Genomic DNA, 20,269 nt, shown 5'->3' with positions numbered 1-20,269 from the left:
TGATCTTTCCTTTGCGATGTCTAGATTATCCCAAATGAAACTAAACAAAACAAGCGGTGTTATATGAAATCTCCCCCTAGTTATATGGAAAGGGTTATGGTACATATCAGAGGCCCTACGGAAAGGTCGATTGCTTGCTAGATCCGGGTGTATTAACCCCATTTTCCCGAGGCAGCGGATAAGACAGCATTATATAAATGACAAGTGAAGAGATTCGTTTTGTGACTTGAAGCTCAACACCTTTGACCTTCACGCATCACTTTACTTACACGCAGAGACTCGCTTTCTACACCAGAGACAAAAAAGCAGTGGCAACAAAACGGGACGCTCCCTAAAAAGTTTTGCGATCTCGCAGATTCCGTAACAACCGAGCACGAATCGGATGAAGTGTATCTCGGAGGAATACATCATCATTAATGCTTGGAGGAACCATGAAGGCCAGCTGGTGCTACAGGACGCTGCTCAGCGTTGTCCTTCTCTCCATCGTTCTACATTACAGCGATGCCATCACCCTGTCCCTGGATGATGAAAACGTCTGCAATAGAACTGTTAAGTACGTTGAATTATCTCTTTTATTTCACAATAAATCAAACCATTGTGTGGGGCGTTGTTTTTTTCTTTTTTATCAGCCCGTTGTTTCTGAAAAGGGTCCGTAACACGCAAAATACCTATTCGTTTGTCTCACTTAATCTAATTGATGATAAATGATGAGTTTGTAAATTTTATTGTATATTTCTTTTCCTTCGAATGTCAGATAGAGATTTATAATGATGATGATGGAGAATTGTGTTTTGACCGATTATGATTATCGCATGAACTTGTGCCTGCATGTTAGCATGACAAAACTTATCTGTTCGGCAACTTATAAAAGAAGGGATGCAGAGTACCAGATACAATTATCATGTTAAATTGATAACACTGTTGTTCCATTGGGCGGGCGTAAAGTGGTACTTTGGGGGGGGGGGGGAAATGTACTACTGATTGGCGGTTATGATGAAAGCAAATTGATATCCATTGTTGCTCGGTTGATATAAGACCGTGGACTCTTCATCTTAAAGAAGAAACCCCCCTCCAGAATAACTACATTTCAAAAGAAAGAGAAAATATTCTCTACAGAACGATCCAAAAATGACAATATCGGATAAGAAATGAGGAAGAATTTCACATTTTTAGGAAAACATTTCTTGACTAGTCATTATGAATATCCAAACAGGACGATGTCATGCCCTCACAATTTCTTATTCATTTCATCTTATACAGAAATGACAAAAATCTCATCCGCTGTATGAATACATGTATAAAACTTGTCTTAAGACCAACGAAAATAAGAAAAAAAGAACGATGTTTACTCTGATATAATATCTTGGTATGGGAACATAATTTAACTTGTATTACCTAAAAATATTTTCTCCCGAATTTCTTATAATAACATAAATGAAAAAATTGTCACGGTATAACATCATCAACTCGCTCATTTGAATATTAACAGGGACTGATCAAGAAATATTTTCCGAAAAAATTGAAATTTCAAAATATCATAATCTTCTTTACTTTTTATCCGATTGTTGTCATTTTTGTACCATTCTGTAGGGAATTATTTTCTCTTTCGTTTGAAATGTATCTATTTTGGGGTGGATTTCTTCTTTAAGGTCATGGTTCAAGCCCACTGGAGATGAGCGTACTAGTATACATTAGGGGCGGATCCAGGAATCCCGTAAAGAGGGGCGCCTTACAAAATTAACGGAGGGAGGGGCACGTACCCCTCCCCCATTTTTTAAATTTCTTTGTTTTAACAAAAAAAGGGAGCGCGCCCGGTGCGCTCCCCCCCCCCCCCCCCCCCGATCCCTCACTGTACAGTGCTTCGTCCCAACATGGAGTGGGACTTTGGCTTCACATACGTAAACGCTAGAGAAATTTATATAGAGGGAACATTCTTTGGGATGATTTAAGTATACCCCAAATTCAGTTGATTCGGTCCCTGGACAAAAGTTGAAGCGGGATATCATCATACAATGTATTTGCATTTCGAACTCTTTCAAGCAATTATTTCTGACGAATTTACAACAGACATTTAGCTCAAAAGTTGTATCGACATGACCGGAAAAGTGGTTAAACATTATAATAGGGACTAGCTGTATACGGATATATGGTAATGGATGATAAAAATAAGTTTAACATTTACAGCAGGCAAAGTTAAGATAATCATAAATGCCAGTCTACGTTTTATCTGATCAGTCAAAGATGAAGCAGAACGCATATCAGTGTTATTATCATATTATACCATAATAAATATCAATATAATTATACTTATGCTAAAGTTTTCGTCGTAAATGCGGAAGGCAAGTGTAGCCTGTGCTACAGTAACTGCTAACTCGTTGTCAACAACAATAAATCAGTCAGCGCACATAATTTCGTTGAACTTGGATTCTTGTTATTCAGCGTCAAACGATGATCCAATGATCATTATCAGACACAAATTACAACGATGCTGCTACAGTATAAACTTCAATTGACAGTTACACTGATGTGACGTAGCTTCACATAAATGGTTTTGGCGGTAATGCTGATATGACTTGACACGACGATGCAACATGACGTGACGATGACGTCATGCGATGATGCATTTGACGGTATGACGTGACGGTTTACTGAAATAAGCAAATAATGAATTGTACAGGTTACTATACGAATCGACTCATAGCTATAGCTATAATAATTCATCAACGATCCCTAATCCTACAAATATAACATATTTACACTTGAAGCATACATGTGTAGTTGTGTGACTTTATACACAAGCTTAATGGTTTGTCATTATTACTGCGAATTTGGTATACATCGCCATAAGCCCAAATATGATTCGGTATATATCTTGTTAAATGAATAACCTTTAGTTATTTATTGGTCAAAACAATTGAATTCCCATATGAAAGTGAAAATGTATTTCTTGTTAGTAAAAATTCCATGAATTTGTATCTCAACCCAAGTAAATATGTAACTCAATACTTGTGTATTATATCACACAACATAATAGTAAAGACTATCCTTCAAAACATATCATACAAACTCAATATGAGCCTTCGTAAACAGCATGCAAGTATATCGATTATGAACTTATATCGGTCATGAATATAATACAATATATATAGATACTGTTAGGTCACTCTTCATGTTAGATATCTGATTACGGCAAAGTATACTGAAAAGGCTGTATTGTATATCGCAATCTATCTCGTCATGAGTTCCGTACGATCCATAATCAAATGATGGAGTATTCTTGGAGAATAATGACTTTAGCCTTATGGTAGTTGCTGTAGTCGCTACCCTGACAATATGAAATATTGAGTAAAGGCTTAAACATAATAAATGTGAAACGATGAATTGGTTGAACTTACCAACTGTTTTAAACCCCGTTTTCCTAATGGACATGATCGATCGGTGTTTAATATTGAACAGTGGCACATCATCTCAGTTTTATACAACAGAACACTCTCCTAACCCCTTGCAGCGAAGAGAGGTTCCTTTGTTCTCTCTTCTCATCATTGTTCTCTCCCCCCCTACTCTAATGTATAAAACAATCTTGGAGAACTCTCCTCCAGTGTACCAAACTCCGTTAATTTACCAAACTCTGTTATCTTAATAAGATACAGCTAAGCTGTAGTTTTAGTTGTGTGCATATAATCTAAAGGAAAGAACACTTGGTGTACACATGTATTATACCTTCTACTGGGTGTATTAAAAGTCATGGGAGGAATATTACTCTATGCCGCAACAGCAAGTTATATGATTGAGTACTTTATTCACCTACATTAACAGATTCAAGCACAGAGACTGTCTAATGGATCTGAAAAGACAGAAACGAAGGACAAATCAGTACTTAATGTTTCCAATCATTGTTTCTTTCTTTTTTTTTTTCTTCTTCTTTTTCTCGCCTCTGACATCTCAATGAATAACGTTTATTTATTTATAGGCCAAAACAATAATAAATAACCATATGAAAGTGAAAATGTATTTCTTGTAAGTAAAAATTCCATGGATTTGTATCTCAACCCGAGTAAATATGTAACTCAATACTTGTGTATTATATCACACAACAATAGTAAAGACTATCATTCAAAACAACAAACTCAATATGAGCCTTCGTAAACAGCATGCAAGTATATCGATTATGAGTTTATATCGGTCTTGAATATAATACAATATAATCTATGATACTGTTCCGCCACTCTTCATGTTAGATATCTGATTACAGCAAAGTATGCTGAAAAGGCTGTATTGTATATCGCAATCTATCTCGTCATGAGTTCCGTACGATCCATAATCAAATGATGGAGTATTCTTGGAGAATAATGACTTCAGCCTCATGGTCGTTGCTGTAGTTGCTACCCTGACAATATGCACTATTGAACTATTGAGAAAAGGCTTAAACATAATAAATGTGAAACGATGAATTGGTTGAACTTACCAACTGTTTTAAACCCCGTTTTCCTATTGGACATGATCGGTGTTTAATATTGAACAGCGGCACATCATCTCAGTTTTATACAACAGAACACTCTCCTAACCCCTTGCAGCGAAGAGAGGTTCCTTTGTTCTCTCTTCTCATCACTGTTCTCTCTCCCCTACTCTAATGTATAAAACAATCTTGGAGAACTCTCCTCCAGTGTACCAAACTCCGTTAATTTACCAAACTCTGTTATCTTAATAAGATACAGCTAAGCTGTAGTTTTAGTTGTGTGCATATAATCTAAAGGAAAGAACACTTGGTGTACACATGTATTATACCTTCTACTCGGTGTATTAAAAGTCATGGGAGGATTATTACTCTATGCCGCAACAGCAAGTTATATGATTGAGCATTCACCTACAATAACAGATTCAAGCGCAGAGACTGTCTAATGGATCTGAAAAGACAGAAACGAAGGACAAATCAGTACTTATTGTTTCCAATTACTGTTTCTTCTTCTTCTTCTTCTTCTTTTTCTCGCCTGTGACATCTCATTTTCTCCCCCAAAACCATTAGCTTTCAGATAATCTTTTACTTATAGTCTCTTAATTTTCCTGATTGGTGATCTGATTAATGAGACACTTACTTCTGTGAATAATAAAAAAAAATACTCACTCTGTTTTAAGATAATTGCCATGACGATGGTTAGACTGATCCGTTTTGCGATTAAAAGCCTCATTATTTTTTTTTTTCTTTTTAACCGGTACGTATGTTTTCGGGATCGCGGCGGTCGCTGTAGAAGAAATTCGCTGGGTTTTAGATATAGGCATGAAGGCGACTTCTAACTAAAATATCACATAGGCGCCTTTTTCAGGAGCAGAAAGCAAGCTGGAGAAAATGCGGTTTTAAGTTTGAGAAAAGATTCATCTAATCTCACTTCATTTCATTTCATTTATTTCATTCCTTCTTTCTTTTTCGTCAACATAACACGAAATGAATCAGAAGATATAACATAGGCATGTATTCGACTTTACATGGTAGATAATGTTTAACAAATACGAAATTATACATGCATATCGGCAAAATACAAAGTTATGTTTGGAGGGAAAAAAAGAAAGAAAGAACTGAGAGGTTCACTGAAAAACATGCCTGTAAATTGTGAACCACTCAAAGGATTCTTGTGAATACATTGTATAATACATTATACTTAGATGTATAAACGCTTATGTTTGTTATGTTTTGATTCAGTTCGTTTGTTTTGTGCGTCAATCTGTCATAAAGTTGACGCCCCGCCAAACGTTTCGCTACTACTTCTAGAATAGAAATTGCTTTCAGGGCAAATCAGGGCATTGTCAGATTAATCTTTGTTCTTTATACCCTCCTTTTCCCCTACCAAAGCGAAACTATCCAATCTACCGTTGAGTTCTCAAGAACAAGACTCACGAGCCGTCTAAACAGATGTGGCTGGTACCGCTGTAGGACGTACAGGTAAGTCTTGAGTCATCGCCTCTTAAAGGATATAAAAGTAGGCCTATAGCATTGGTTGAGGTGAGGATTTAGCTTTTGAATTTTTGCAAGATACTTACCAATACGTTATAAATGTTAAAGAGCATGCAATTTGAGAGGAAATCAAAGTCAATTTGACGAAAATTGGTTTTGAAGTGGCTGAGATATGCAAAAACAAAGTAAAACAAAGCGATCCTATAAAGGTGGGTCCCACGTTTTATAGGATCGCTTTGTTTGGGATATCTCAGCCATTTGAAAACCAATTTTCATCAAATGAACAATGAATTCCTTTGTAAGAATCATACATTCTTTCATATTTCATAAGAGGTTTCTCATTACCTCGAAAAAAAAAATCATCATAAAAAAATGCAGGAAAAGTGAAGCCCCTCTCAACTGAAACTGTATACCATCCCTTCAATTTAGCCTATCAAATAGCAGAAATTTAGATTTTGTCCCATCCTTATATTGGCACCTCCTAATTTCAACTGCACAGATCGGAAGGAAAATATGATCGAATCTGTGAGATGTGAACAAAATAGGAAACTACCTTACTAAAAATATGAATAAGAATAGATCCGGGAAACGGTAGATATATTCTAAATAAACTCATTGGCCCGAATTCACGAAGGTGGTACAAATGAAACCATGGTTTAACCCATGGACAAAAACCATGGAGCGCCAAGTGTCGCACGGAATATTTCGATGCGAAATTGGTCATTTCGTCGACAAAATGACCGTTTCGCTAACGAAATTATCATTTCGTGGACGAAATGTTCATTTAGTTACAAAATGTTGTCATTTCGTTACAAAATAATCATTTCATCGACGAAATGATTGATTTCGTAACGAAATATTCCATGCGACACTCGGCGCTCCATGGGTTTTGTCCATGGTTTAAACCATGGTTTCATTTGTACCACCTTCGTGAATTCGGGCCTATAAAGTCAACTCCCTTCAGCCCCGACAATCTGTTTTGAACTCAAAACATGTCACAGAGTCCGGTCAACACGTTGAGACAATAAGAACTAAGATTTTGAGCATGTGATGCTCCTTTAAAAGGAAAGTTATGTACCTAATTATAGAAACATTTCCATTTATTCATTATGATATCATGGTGTATGGAGCAGCCAGTCAAGCTTAAATACATTAATTTCATTCGACGGCATTTTGATTTTTCACCAACCATGTTTAAAGAGAAAATCCACCCAAAACAATCAATAGACTTCCAAAAAAAAAAGTGAAATATTCCTTACGATACAAAAATGAAAGAAATCGGAAAAGAAATAATGAAGATATGAAATATTGACATTTTAAATTTCACGTCTTGACCAATCGTTGTATGAATATTCAAATCAGCAAGTTGAGGAATGAGGATGTTCTCACAATTTCTTATTCGTTTCATATACCGAGACATAGCAAAAATCTCATACGTCAGCTAAATATAAACCTTACCTTAAAACCACCCAGAATAGAAAAGAACAGTTAACTCTGATATATTCCTTTACTGGTATTAGTTAAAGATAACAATGAAAAATTGTGAGGGTATGACATCAGCTGTCGTTCATAAGGACTGGTCAAGAAATGTGTATGTGTTCAAAAAAAAAGTGAAATGTGAAATTTCTTCTTTTAGTCCTTGAACAACAACTTATGATTCCTGCTTCCGACTTAAACATATACCCATATATCGTTTCCATCCTGCTAAAACTGGCGTTTCAACTATTTTTGCCTTCGATTTGGTTTTTAGTAAGTTTCTTTCTTTTCCAAAAAATCAAAATAAGTAGGCCTAAATGAACAAATAAATAAACAAATTCCAATACAAAACACAATGTCTTGGATCTACTCTATCACCTCTGGTACGTAAATAATAAGAGTTTCTGAAAAAAAAAAATGTCGATTGCATTGTTTAGCCGTACTGGGACCTTTACAGTGGTATGTCCTGAATGATCTACTGTCAATTTTTGCACGAAGCGCCATCAAGCGGCAACTTAACACGTCGCTATGATGGAGCAACTCGTATGAAACATGGAGATAAAAAGAGGGCGAAACCACGAATCAAACCGCCATAAAGCCAATGTGAAACTTCGAATGTTATCTCTATGAAAGGTATTACACTTGTAATCGAACCACCCCAGTGATAACATTTTGTGGGAAAAAAGAAGAAATAAACACAAAACAAGAATAATCTTTTAAACTGGGAACTCAGTTGAGAATGGCTTCTGATTGTATCATTAGCACAATATCAAACTTCCGTTAGTAAATAATATTCTGCACACCAATGTGTTGATGTGTCCAAATTAACAACAAAGAAAGAAGAATATGTGTGGTGGTGTGATGAGGGAATTTCCCAAGTTCACTATTGACCAGTTGTGCTCCAAACAATAAATTGCACGTATAGACCGTTTGTGTAAAGTGGGAAGATATATAATGAATATTTAAACACTTGAAAAAAAATATGAATCATATACACTTATAATGTCGTTCAAGTAAAACGGAAACTTTGCAATATAGATGTACATTTACTTAGTTTGCAAGTTTAGTAAATGAATTTAAACGTTTGCATGGACGTGTGCTCTTCACTTTTACTCTGTTTTCTGTTTGTTTTTCTGTTCTGTACTATGGGAAACTTAGTTCCTGGAACGTATCCTCATTTTATTTAAAACACCATCAGGATCGTATTAGGGACGAAAAAGAGGATGCTTGTATGTGTGTGTCTTGTGTTATGTTGTGTGTTTGTTTGTTTGTATGTGTGTGTGTATGTGTGTGTGTGTGTGTTTGTGTGTGTGTATGTGTAATGTGTTGCTGTATGTCACTACACGGTGCGCTAAAGAACACCTGCATAGATTTGGATATGCATCATCTGATTATGTTCCTTATGTTTCCTTTCCTATACTTACAAAATTCTTGCTTTTCCATCCGTGAGATTGATAGTGTGGACTTTATGTCGTTATAATAAAATTTGTGTTATCTTGTCATGAATTAATTTGTATATTGTTTATATGAAAAAGAAAGAAAAATAAAAGATAGACAAAAATACAGAAAACATTATGTAGAAGCATTCGGGACGAGAATCTGTCCGACTTCCGTGAGAGGATATTTACACAAACAACATTTGTTTGTGTAAATGTTTATGAGAGAAATGTTAAGAAAAAAAAAAGACATTATGGTTGAATATTTTGAGTTGCACTCTGTTGAAATGGAGACAATAAAATAGATCATGGAGGGCTATATGAAGTTCAGAAAAAAGGAAAGAGAGGATATTTTCTTGATCTTGATGAAATCGCACTTCCTGTTCTCTGCCACCTCCAGAATAGAAACAACGAGAGACAGGAGGATTATAACCGAGGTGCGACAGAAATCAGTCTTGGGCTGCTGTGACGGCTGGCGAACCAACACTAATGGCACCTGCACCACACGTGAGTTTCACCCACTGAAGTCTTCGTCAAACTATTATCTTCCACACATTTTCCCGCCCTACATTCTTCCGCCTCTCTCGACCCAGCTCCTCCTCGATCTCCTCTGGCTCTGTTTGTCTAGTGTCACGAGGCGTAATAACTATTGTACGAGGGACTCTCCCCACGGAGAATATTCAAGATTACGCCATTTTCTCTCTTTCTCTGCTCAATGTCATTTAATTAATATCCATCAACTGCTTTCATATTATGCAAAGGTGGCATGAAATGGGCCGGTTGTCACGCTGGAGTTTATGATACATGCAATGAAAATACTATCAGATCATGCACATTGGAAACACAATAATACAGTGTATTTCAATCATGGAGCGCTATACAACACACTGTAGGACCCTATACACATATCGCTCCACGATTGCGTATGATTATCATTTGACTCGGTATGTTTTCCCCGATGGCTTACTTGATTCTTGTATTATTTTTCATATATGATTTCCTCGATCTCCCTCCCGTTGCTTCTTTTCTATTTTTCGTTTATGCGTCCTTCCTTTTCTTGCGGCTTTCCGACATTCCGAGAAAAAACATGACCTGTTGACCTGCGGTTAGATTGGATTACAAGTGAGTACGGTCGAGGAATACACACTTTGATCGAAGAATGTGGGGTCGAGAAATGTATGAACTTCGAGCAACAATTTTAACTGTTCTGCATCGAGTGCGTGACAGAATATGTGGGCGAGGGTAGAAGGTGGATGGGGGTGTGCTTTATGTGTGAGTGCGTTTTCCATTTATCGCCCAATACTTACCAGAATTACAAAACAGATGACACGAATCTTGGAACATGTGAGTGTTAATTTATACAAATCAAAAAATGAAATAAAAATAATGATTAATATCATTACTGAATTGAACTAGGCCATGGACGGTTTTATTTCACTTGCCTGCCCAAGACGTATGTGATGAATAGTGACCCGACAGCACATTGGCACGACGAAGAACTGCGGTGCACCGCACGCACGACCGTACGCACGCATGTTACCCGCGTGTGGGGAAGCACACAAAAGAAATCGCGACGCGGATCGAACAGGTGTAACCGGAGGTTACCACGCGATCTATCGCATGATGCATGAGCACGAATGCGCGTCAAGTTACTTCTGGTGAGGTCATAGCCATGTAGAGAGTTCACTTCAACGAACTGGGAAACGAGGGGGGAAAGACGGATGTCCTTCATCTCAAGTGAGAAGGCAACCGTAGCCCTACTGAGTGGAAAAAAAAACAATCATATAAAAATAATATTGTTTGGTAGTTGACCGACTTTTAAAGTCAACCGATCGATCGGTAACATAATTATTCACACTCGGCATTTTCTTGTATCCGTGGTTCAAAGAAATCACATTTTTCGCGTTGATTTATTTAAGAGTTGCAAGTAATGTTAAATCTCTTTTGACTGAGCTAAATTCACAAATGACGTCGTTTTTTCATATTACATATTCACGTTGTGCCTATGAAAGCCAATTAGAAAATTTTGATATGATGGCATCATCGCTGTAGTTAATTTGCTTACATGTTTATTAGTCTGATTAATTCGTATTGAGAGAAAGTGAGACAGTTTTGAAATATGACATCTTTTTTTTTGTCATTTCATTTCTAACTATTATTACTATTAAATTTTATAGAGGTGGATCGTTGTTTATCAATATCACCTTCAATATTGAAAGGGGTTTCCCCCTTATGTCATAATCAAACAACTAGATGTCATTGCAATACAAAATCTAACAATGTTCAAAGGGTTAACTTATACCCATATACGTATATAGGCCTACATGTGGACTCAGCGAATGTAGAAAGATATACGTGTAACACTCGGTGTAAAAAAGATAAGGAAAATCAACCTCAGTATGCATGTGGATTGAGTGAATGAAGAAAAAAAATGTGAGGGGGATCGAATTTACGTGTTTTATACACAGAGACTCAATGAATGCAGAACAGAAAATCAAGAGGGCCGGGGGATATTCCTTTAACATTACATGCGGATTCAAATGAATGCAAAAATATCGGAAGTATATATTAATCATTTGTGAAGTCTGAGGAAACAAAATCGTTCTACAAATAATGTTATGGTCAATAATTATTCCATCTGCCTTCTGAAAGAGTCAGGTGCTATTTCATTCTGGTACAAATATATATATCTTTCTAGTTTCTTTGTATCACTGCCCAATTGTGACATCACAAATTGTTCTAGATTGCTTTAAAAAAATGTGTTTTTCACATAAGAAACACAAACCATTAGGAGAGTTATTTGAGTAATAATATATCAGCGCATCCGCCTGTCAGCTAGTCCAAGGAGGTGCTAAGTACCACGGTGCCTCCTTGGTCAAACCGTACAGGCTGGAGTCAAACCACTATACGACATGCAAGCCTTGATAGGAGGGCGCAACACCGAAACAAGAAACAAGGGATATTACACGGATCGATAACCAGCATGACGGAGCTCCAATACAGTCGCAGCGGACGATGTGATCGACCCACGTGGCATTAATCTCAAAAACTGACATTGGACCACTACTACAACGAAGTGAAAGTGATTCGCGAATAGTTTGCAGAGCATAGATTTGAAGCTAATGTGCTAACAGTTCAGCCAAGCAATATTTCAAAACACGTGCGCGGAGTCTTGCGGGCGTGCACATGACTCTTATCTTTACAGTAGGCCTACAGTAGTGACTGCTACGTTTTGAACGTCAAGATGGAGCGGGGAGTCGTGGTGGGATGCAGTGAAGTTCTCCTTCGCTGGAGCATCGCCCTGTTAAGTTTGGTCTTCTGCTTTTCCCTTCTAATCATGCCCGGTGGAATTTTGCCAGCGAACGCAATAGATGCAAATGGCACAAACGTGTGCAGTATCAACGGAACGTGAGTATTATGATTTCTAACTTTCTGTAGGGCCTGTGGAAATAGAAGCAGGTAGAGGTTGTTGGGGATTTTAGGCAGTCCCACACTACAGACGTACGACATTTTGAACTCCCACTATTTATGCTTGCGTTGTCATAACATTTTTATTATTTTTTTTTCATCTGGGGTCGCGTAGAGGAATGCGACCCACGTCTAGATCGCTACTAGAAGTGAAAGCCCACACCGTTTGAAGCTCACCTCTCTTCAGTCTTACAGCTATGAACGAAATCAGTGATAGGCATTTCCTTCACTGATAACGATGTTTACATTGAAGTTGGAGCAAGTTTGATATTTGGTTCATATATATATTATGCAAAAGTGAGGTTGCTAGAAAAACCGTTGGAGCAAGTTTGATATTTGGTTCATGCCATATGCAAAAGTGAAGCTGCTGAACAAACCGTGTAAAAAGTTAGCCCAAGTGCTTATAAAAGTAATTTTAAGTGTTTTGCGTGCATGAAGATGTGTATAACGTATACATTTTATATATTCACCTAAATATTTTCTGCTGTATATATATGCTTTCACTGTTTTCAAACGTAATTAATTGTCCCAAACACAGGCACAAAAAGTGGAAAGCTAGCTAGGCGATAAAGTCTTCGCGTCGTCATGTTTTTGGTTGATCATATCTAAACTCCAACCATTTAATAATAATAATTTTCTCTCTAAAAGTCATTGATACTCGACTGTCTCAAGACGTGAATGGCATTCTTCTCGTCGATTTCCCTCCAAAATAGGCACTTGAGTGAAGTCATTCGTGCATGTCAATAGGATACGTATGAGTTGATGACTATGACTATAAGTCGTTGGGGTCATCCCACTTGGGTGTACGTCACGAGACCGACACACACGAGTCATACAGCCCTCGAGTTCGACATTGAAAACAGGTTCATGAGTTATACAGCTCACGAGTCATACAGCCCATGAGTTCGACACGAGGCAAATAAAGCCCATGAGTTCGACGCTAGGTAAAAACAGAACACGAGTTCGACAGATACAACGCGGGGCTCGATGTGTCGGTCTCGTGGGCCTTATTAGCTCAGTGTCGTGAGGTGTGTGACTCGTGGGTGTCGGTCTCGTGACGTGCACCCAAGTCATCACCTGCTGTTCTATGTGGATGTCACTATTTTAATGGTAAAGTTTGAAACTGTACGATTATGTATAGGTATATTATTCTTCCCTGCAATTTGACTATAAATTTTGCCATTCTCTTGGGTGTACGTCACGAGACCGACACCCACGAGTCATACAGCCCACGAGTCATACAGCTCACAAGTCATACAGCCTATGAGTTATACTGCTCACGAGTCACACAGCCCATTAGTTTAACCAGGGAGGTGATGGTTCAACACTAAGCTAACACGACCCACGAGACCGTGTTGTATCTGTCAAACTCGTGGGCTGTTTTTAACCTAGTGTCGAACTCACGGGCTTTATTTGCCTATTAGTGTCGAACTCATATGGGCTGTATGACCCATGGACCTGTTTTCAATGTCGAACTCGTGGGCTGTATGACTCGTGGGTGTCGGTCTATACGTGGGATGTCCCCATTCTCCTTCATGTGCGAAAGCCTAACGTTGGCGTGGTATGAAAATAACATGCGTGGGGCACCTGGCATGGCAGGCCTATCACTGGTAATATACCCTTTGGATGGTAACATGTTCTGAAAGCACTCTTCCTTCAGTTGTTAAGTTACTTTGCAATACATGTATTTGCATTCTCAGCTATTTGAAAGTTGGCATATACTGCAAAAGCTGTAATTTCCTCTTGTATTCATTAATCGTTTTCTTTGTCGTCTTTATCTAGCGTATTTGCCGGCTAGATTTCAGTCGAATTTATAAATACATTGTAGGTAAAGATATTAACAACCACGGTGGGGAGGGGGGCACCCCCCTCCCACACCCTCCCCCCCCCCCCCCCTCGCTCGCTCCGCTCGCTTGGGCTCAGTCGCGTTCATGATATTCAGTGTAAAAAATTAATACAACAAGTTTATTTAAATGATACATTTTATAGGCAAATTGTTCAATAATAATCTACATCAAAATATAATATTGCTACCTTAACCCTAACCAGGCCGGGCTTTTTTGGGTGTTCTGTGGCCGGGGAGGGGTTGTTGTTGTTCATTTCCATCCGTGAAGATGACTGGATTCAACCCCCCGAGATCTCGGCCGTCGATCGCGCAATCGCCATGAAATTTGGCACGTGCATTACCTGTGGCGTAGTCTACCAAGCTATACAAAAAGAAATGGAAATTTTCGTCATAATCAATTATGCTAATATATGCATAAATTCATACATTTTGCTCTAAATCAGAAATTAAAGCTCCTAGATCCTAATTTTTGGTGAAAACATTCTTTGTAGCATTCCTAAGAATGTACTCGAAAAAAAATTGGTATCAAAATCAATTTGTTATGTATTTCATTGTTTTATGAAATTCTTATGTATTTCTTTGTTTGTTCGACCTTTTGTTTTATCATTTCTTTTCCGCAAAATTTATTACTTATTTCAAGCATAATTATGCTAAAATTAATTAGTTTCAGCCTATGAAAGTGAAAATAATCATATCTTTATGAATAAGAAGAGAAAACTCCATTTGTATAGACTTTATACACAAAATCACGTTTTTGAGCCATTTTCGGTCTGACAGGCATGTATAAAACGTTATGCAGCGTCGTAACGGTATGCTTGATTTTCGCGAAAATGGTGTCAAAAGATGCGCGAGACTGGAAAGTAAAAAGCCAGCGAACGGCGCGGTCAAAAGATTTCGCGTGGCGGAGTAGTCGCGAAAAAATGTCGAGGGGGGGGGGTGATTCAACCCCCCCGGCCTTTTTAGGGTTAAACAAGTGGGACTGTTTCAAGTCGATAAAACGCGCAAAAAGCATCAAATTGCACCATTTATAACATCAAAATGCAAAAAATTCTCACCGTGGGAGGGGGGGGGGGGGGACACCCCCTCATGTTCTCATGTTCTACACATCACAAGCTGTAGTAGTCTCCTCGTCCCGCAGTGACTGAGCAGAAACTTCAAAATTCATAACTTTTTAACGGGTTATCCAATTTTCCTCAAAGTCTCACTGATGTGTTCTCCTAATATTGCTGCATTCACTCAGTCCATATGTCTGTGAAGGTTGACCTGTCCTTTAAAGTTGATTGGATCTTAATTTGATAACAATTCCAAGTAAAAATGATGCATGGGCAATATCACCTGATGCAATCTGTTTCGGGTGTTTTCGCCGGACTATTGTTATGAAAGTAACATGCTATACGCAAGTGATTGGTCTTTCTTTCTTATTATTATGCTACTTAGCTAAAAATACAACAATAAAAACCTTCTTTGTCATTTTCTGCAGGTTCAATGTGACGTACAACATTACAATAAAACAGTCATACCCACAGAGTTTCAGGAGAGGTTGCTTTTTGTTTTTGACCTGCACAGCCTATAGGCAAGTATCTGATTTTCTTCCTGTACTTTTCCTCCATGCCCCCTCCCTTTGCTTTCATCCCTCCTATCTTTCCAAGTCTTACTATAACTCTCCATTGTCCTTCATTAAGCCAGGCTTTCACCCGAATTCTTAGACTCTCGATCAAGTTTATTTGCATAGTTTACAATAAAAAAAGTACCTGGTGCACAGTTTTCAATGACAGTGTCCAGTAAGGTGAACATAATTTAAATTGCCATATCACTGAGATGCACAAATTCATTGTCTTGTGGTTATTAAGATTGATGAGATGACATATTCGATTCGTTTGAGCAACTAACAAATCATGGGCCTAAAGTATCTTTTTTATTCCTATGAAATTAATTTTATATTAAGACAAAAAAAAAAAAAACCAAACCCACTTCTACACTGTATTTACGTTCGAACTCGTCATAACGGTATAGTACCAATTGTAAGTACAAGGTTTGTGTAAAGCCAAAGGTATCCACGGCCATCTTTAACGTTCAGCGTACTGGATAAATACCATTTTATACTGCCGTGTACATTATATTTCGATGAACTGCAATATGTGCTGCAAAAGTGACCACAGGAGAGACATGAGAATCGAGTTATTGTCATTTTTCATGCAAATAACCAGTCTTTCTGGTCAAATTACGGTCTGCGTCTCTGTTTCGGCTCTGTCGCATTTCCCACAGGCTAGCGTATCGAGCTGTTATCATCCCGCAAACCCGAGAAGTGAACAAAACCGTTTCTGTCTGCTGTTCCGGATGGGCTACGACCAATACGACTAACTCGTGTCTCACTCGTAAGTTTGATGCCAGAGTAGGTGTACAGGCGCAATCTGGCTTCATTTTTAGTATTTACAAGACGCATATTAATTGTTTTCTCGATTGAGACGTGCAGTGTGTGAAAAGTGCACTTAACGACTGAGGAAAGCATGTAGAAGCCCTTCAGTTTGAAGAAACGCACTGCTCGTACCCCGCTTATTGCCGAAGCTGTGAATCCAACCAGAATTAGATATAGGCCCTAAATCGCAGTTTGCACGTAGTGTACTCTGTTGTCACGATGTTCAAAATTTTAATAAAATGTGATTGTTCAGACTGACTTTGTGTCAATTTTTTTTAAAGGGATGGTACAGTATTGGTGGAGATGAAAATTGGGTTTTTAGCTTTTTTGCGAGATACCAAGAAAACACTTATAAAGTAGTATAGAGCATACACTTTTAAGAGGAATTCAGAGTTCATTTGATGAAAATCGGGTTTGGAATGACTGAAATATCCAAAAATAAAGAAAAACAAAGCGATCGTAATAAAAGGTGGGTCCCACACTTTATTAGAATCGCTCTGTTTTGGATATCCCAGCCATTTCAAAACCAATTTTCATCAAATAAACGTTGAATTCCTCGTGGAATTACATGCTCTTTTATATTTCATAAGAGGTGTCTCATTATCTTACCAAAAAAATGTTAGAAACCTGAAATTATAGGTCTCAACCAAAATCATACGATCCCTTTAAAGCGAGTGAGACAAAGAAGAGGGAGAGAGAGGGAGAGAGAGTAAAATAAGATCCGATGAAACATGAGCTGCTGTGCTGTGGGTCGTGGTAGGAATATCAGGTATACCAACGCGAATTCTGGCGATTAGCCCAGGTGTGATTTTGTACAAGTATTATGATAATACTGAAGATACTGAAGATAGTAGTGATGCATGATAGTAATCATCGTTATTACTAATATTACAACAAAATTTACAATAATGGATTTTGTCATTGCAGTTTTTAAAGGAAACGCGCATTGAGGATAGGGATACATTAATGGAATGTATTCTTGTTTCAAATCTTGTTTTATTTCCGATGCCTAAGTATATATGGCATAGAGAATCTAAGAGAGAGCGATAATGTAGAAACGTAAGTAATTTGAGAAAATCTAACAACGTAAAGACACCTGTGTCTTGTGTACATCGTGTAATGCAAACACTAATGTTATTGTCTCTTCACTGTTCTTTTGTGTTTCATGATTGTCCGTCCGTTTGCGTGCCGTGTGCTTGCATGACTGTACCGTTGAACTGTTCTTTCATGTACATGTTTAGACCATGACTGTTACTGCTCCACATTTAGACGTATCACTCACGATTCCTCTTCAGTTCCGTGTAGGAGACGTTGAGGTTCTTTTGTCTTACAAGAGCGGGGGTGATGGGGTAATCCTTAATGTATATGAAAGGCTAAACCAAACGAGAATCACCCGATATGAAACTTGATATTTCGACGCATCGCCTGATCTTTCGCACCGACAGTAAATTTTGCATGGGCGGTGTATATGCTACGTTCAACTCCCGAGAGCGTGCGAGAGGTTCATGATAATAGGGAACTCCCCTGATGCGACCTTTGCTCTTTTCTTTTCCTAGCCTTCAAATGGGAATTTGCCCCATTTTGATATATATATATGTTTTTTCTTTGTGGATTCAATCCATGCAGAAACATTTTAGCACGACACAAGTCATCTTTGAAGGTTGAGGGAAATGCACAAGAGAAGTCCTCATATTTAAATTTTTCTAGCGTAATGAAAGAACAAATTAATTGACCTCAGGGAGAATGATATTAAAAGTAAAGTTCAGTGTCATATCAGTAAAAAGACGAGAAGATGTGTACTTTTTATAAAAATAGAACTTTGCGGAATTCTCATATGTTTCCTTTATAATCATTCTCCTACTCTGTGACATCACGAATTGTTTTAGTTTTCTCACCTTTAGCCATGACGGCACAAGAATCTTATCAAAACATTTCGTCAACGTTTCACTTTTGAACGGGTTGTTCGATCTTCCTCAAATATCACTGATGACACTAATGAAGGGGAACCATTGATCTTTGACCACACCCTGGCCCGCAGCCGCCCCCCCCCCCCCCCACACACACACCACGTCCACACACATTAAAAAGCGTTTACCAGCCCCTGTTACTGGTGGATTAATCCTGTCTTGGGTGATGACGACACTCTGCTCACTGATCCTGCAATACTAAATTTGAACTTGAACTTGAATTACTACTATATTACGAGAGGGCATTTGACAAAGACTAGTGCAGCCTGGTTGTGCCAGCAAACTTGGTAGTGCCTACTTTCCTATTAAGTTACCAGAGTATACTTCAGCCATACATTTCGCTCCTACACATGTCTATTATTTCATCAAGTACCACAATTTGCCATCGAAAGAGATGTGCTTTTTAATCACTTCGGTGGCAAACAAGTTTAGTTACGAAAACATAGATATCACATGCCATCACTACTGTAGCGTTATCTTCTTTTATACAACACCTCAGAATGATGTCGAATTGTGATTGGCCAAGAACATGTCACATGACATTCAATAGAAAATACCTATCAAACTCATTGAGAGTGACAGCCATACAATAGGCCCCTGGCATGGGCCTATAGCACGGCTCGAAGGTACTATAGCACGGCTTCGCGGGGGGCTACTAATGCATGGCCGCGCACAGAGTTCTGTGGCTCACACCCGTAGCAAAGCGCCAGCAAACTACATTGTACAGTGTACGTGCTGGCCGGCTGCGCTGCGCTGCCGGTAAGTCTCACAGACCAGGCGCGGCGGAGTACTGCAACGTAAACGTGTACGCGCAGTTACTTTACCTAGCTAGTTGCTTGTGTGTATCGCGCGGCCTGTATACACCTAGCGGTACTGCTGTGTTTTTACTTTTGACTCTGATCTGCTACGTGGACCACAGTGATCCCAACATCAAGACTTCATTTCAAGTTGAGAAACCGTAATTTGATTATTTTTCTGTGTTTTTATACAAAATCATTTTCGGAAATAGACAAAGTCTAGACCTACTACTAGATCTACCGACATCTCAGATCGACCTAACAGTCAGGCCTAACTCGATCTAACGTTAGCGTAGAATGGGTATAGACCCTGCGGAGTTCGTGATTCCTGTGACTGTGTGGTCGAATCATGACGAGTGTTTGAAAGCAGTACACAGGGTGGTTTACAATTCTCTGCCTAATTGTTACATTTATTTTTGGGCCTTCCTGAGTTGGCGGTCACTAATTTTGTATTGTGATTGTGGACAAGGTGTTGTATAAAACGAATAATTTATGATTTTGTTCGTGCATTGGGGCACGTAATACCGCACTCGGCGCGAGATTCGCCACTGGTCTATTCAACGCGGCGCTACGCGCCTTGTTGAATAGGCCAGTGGCTCATCTCGCGCCTCGTGCGATATTCGTGCCCTATGCACTCACAACTCATAAATTATTCGTATAATAATATCATGGAAGTCTGACTTAGGTCGCAATAAGGATCAAAAGATAGTTAGAGGGATCGTATAGTTTTTGTATGAGACCTAACCTCGGGTTTCTAACATTTTGGGGTGAGATTACGAGAAACCTCTTATAGGATATGAGCATGTAATTTCAAAAGGAATTCAACGTTTATTTGATGAAAATTGGTTTTGAAATGGCCGAGATACCCCAAACAGAGCAATCCTAATAAAATGTTGCACCCACCTTTTATTACGAT

The 20,269-nt window shown here is 38.4% G+C and overlaps 1 pseudogene; it reads left to right on the top strand.

Annotated features, from left to right (window-relative positions):
* Positions 1-352: 352 nt before the first annotated feature.
* Positions 353-20,269, top strand: part of LOC139720854 (uncharacterized) — an 88,735-nt pseudogene continuing 68,818 nt past the window's right edge.

Source organism: Diadema antillarum, unplaced genomic scaffold (genome assembly GCF_040938485.1).
Source record: "Diadema antillarum isolate AM-2024a unplaced genomic scaffold, OU_Dant_1.0 scf00000134, whole genome shotgun sequence".
In the NCBI taxonomy this organism is placed as follows: domain Eukaryota; kingdom Metazoa; phylum Echinodermata; class Echinoidea; order Diadematoida; family Diadematidae; genus Diadema; species Diadema antillarum.
This window is presented reverse-complemented; position numbering and strand designations above follow the sequence as displayed.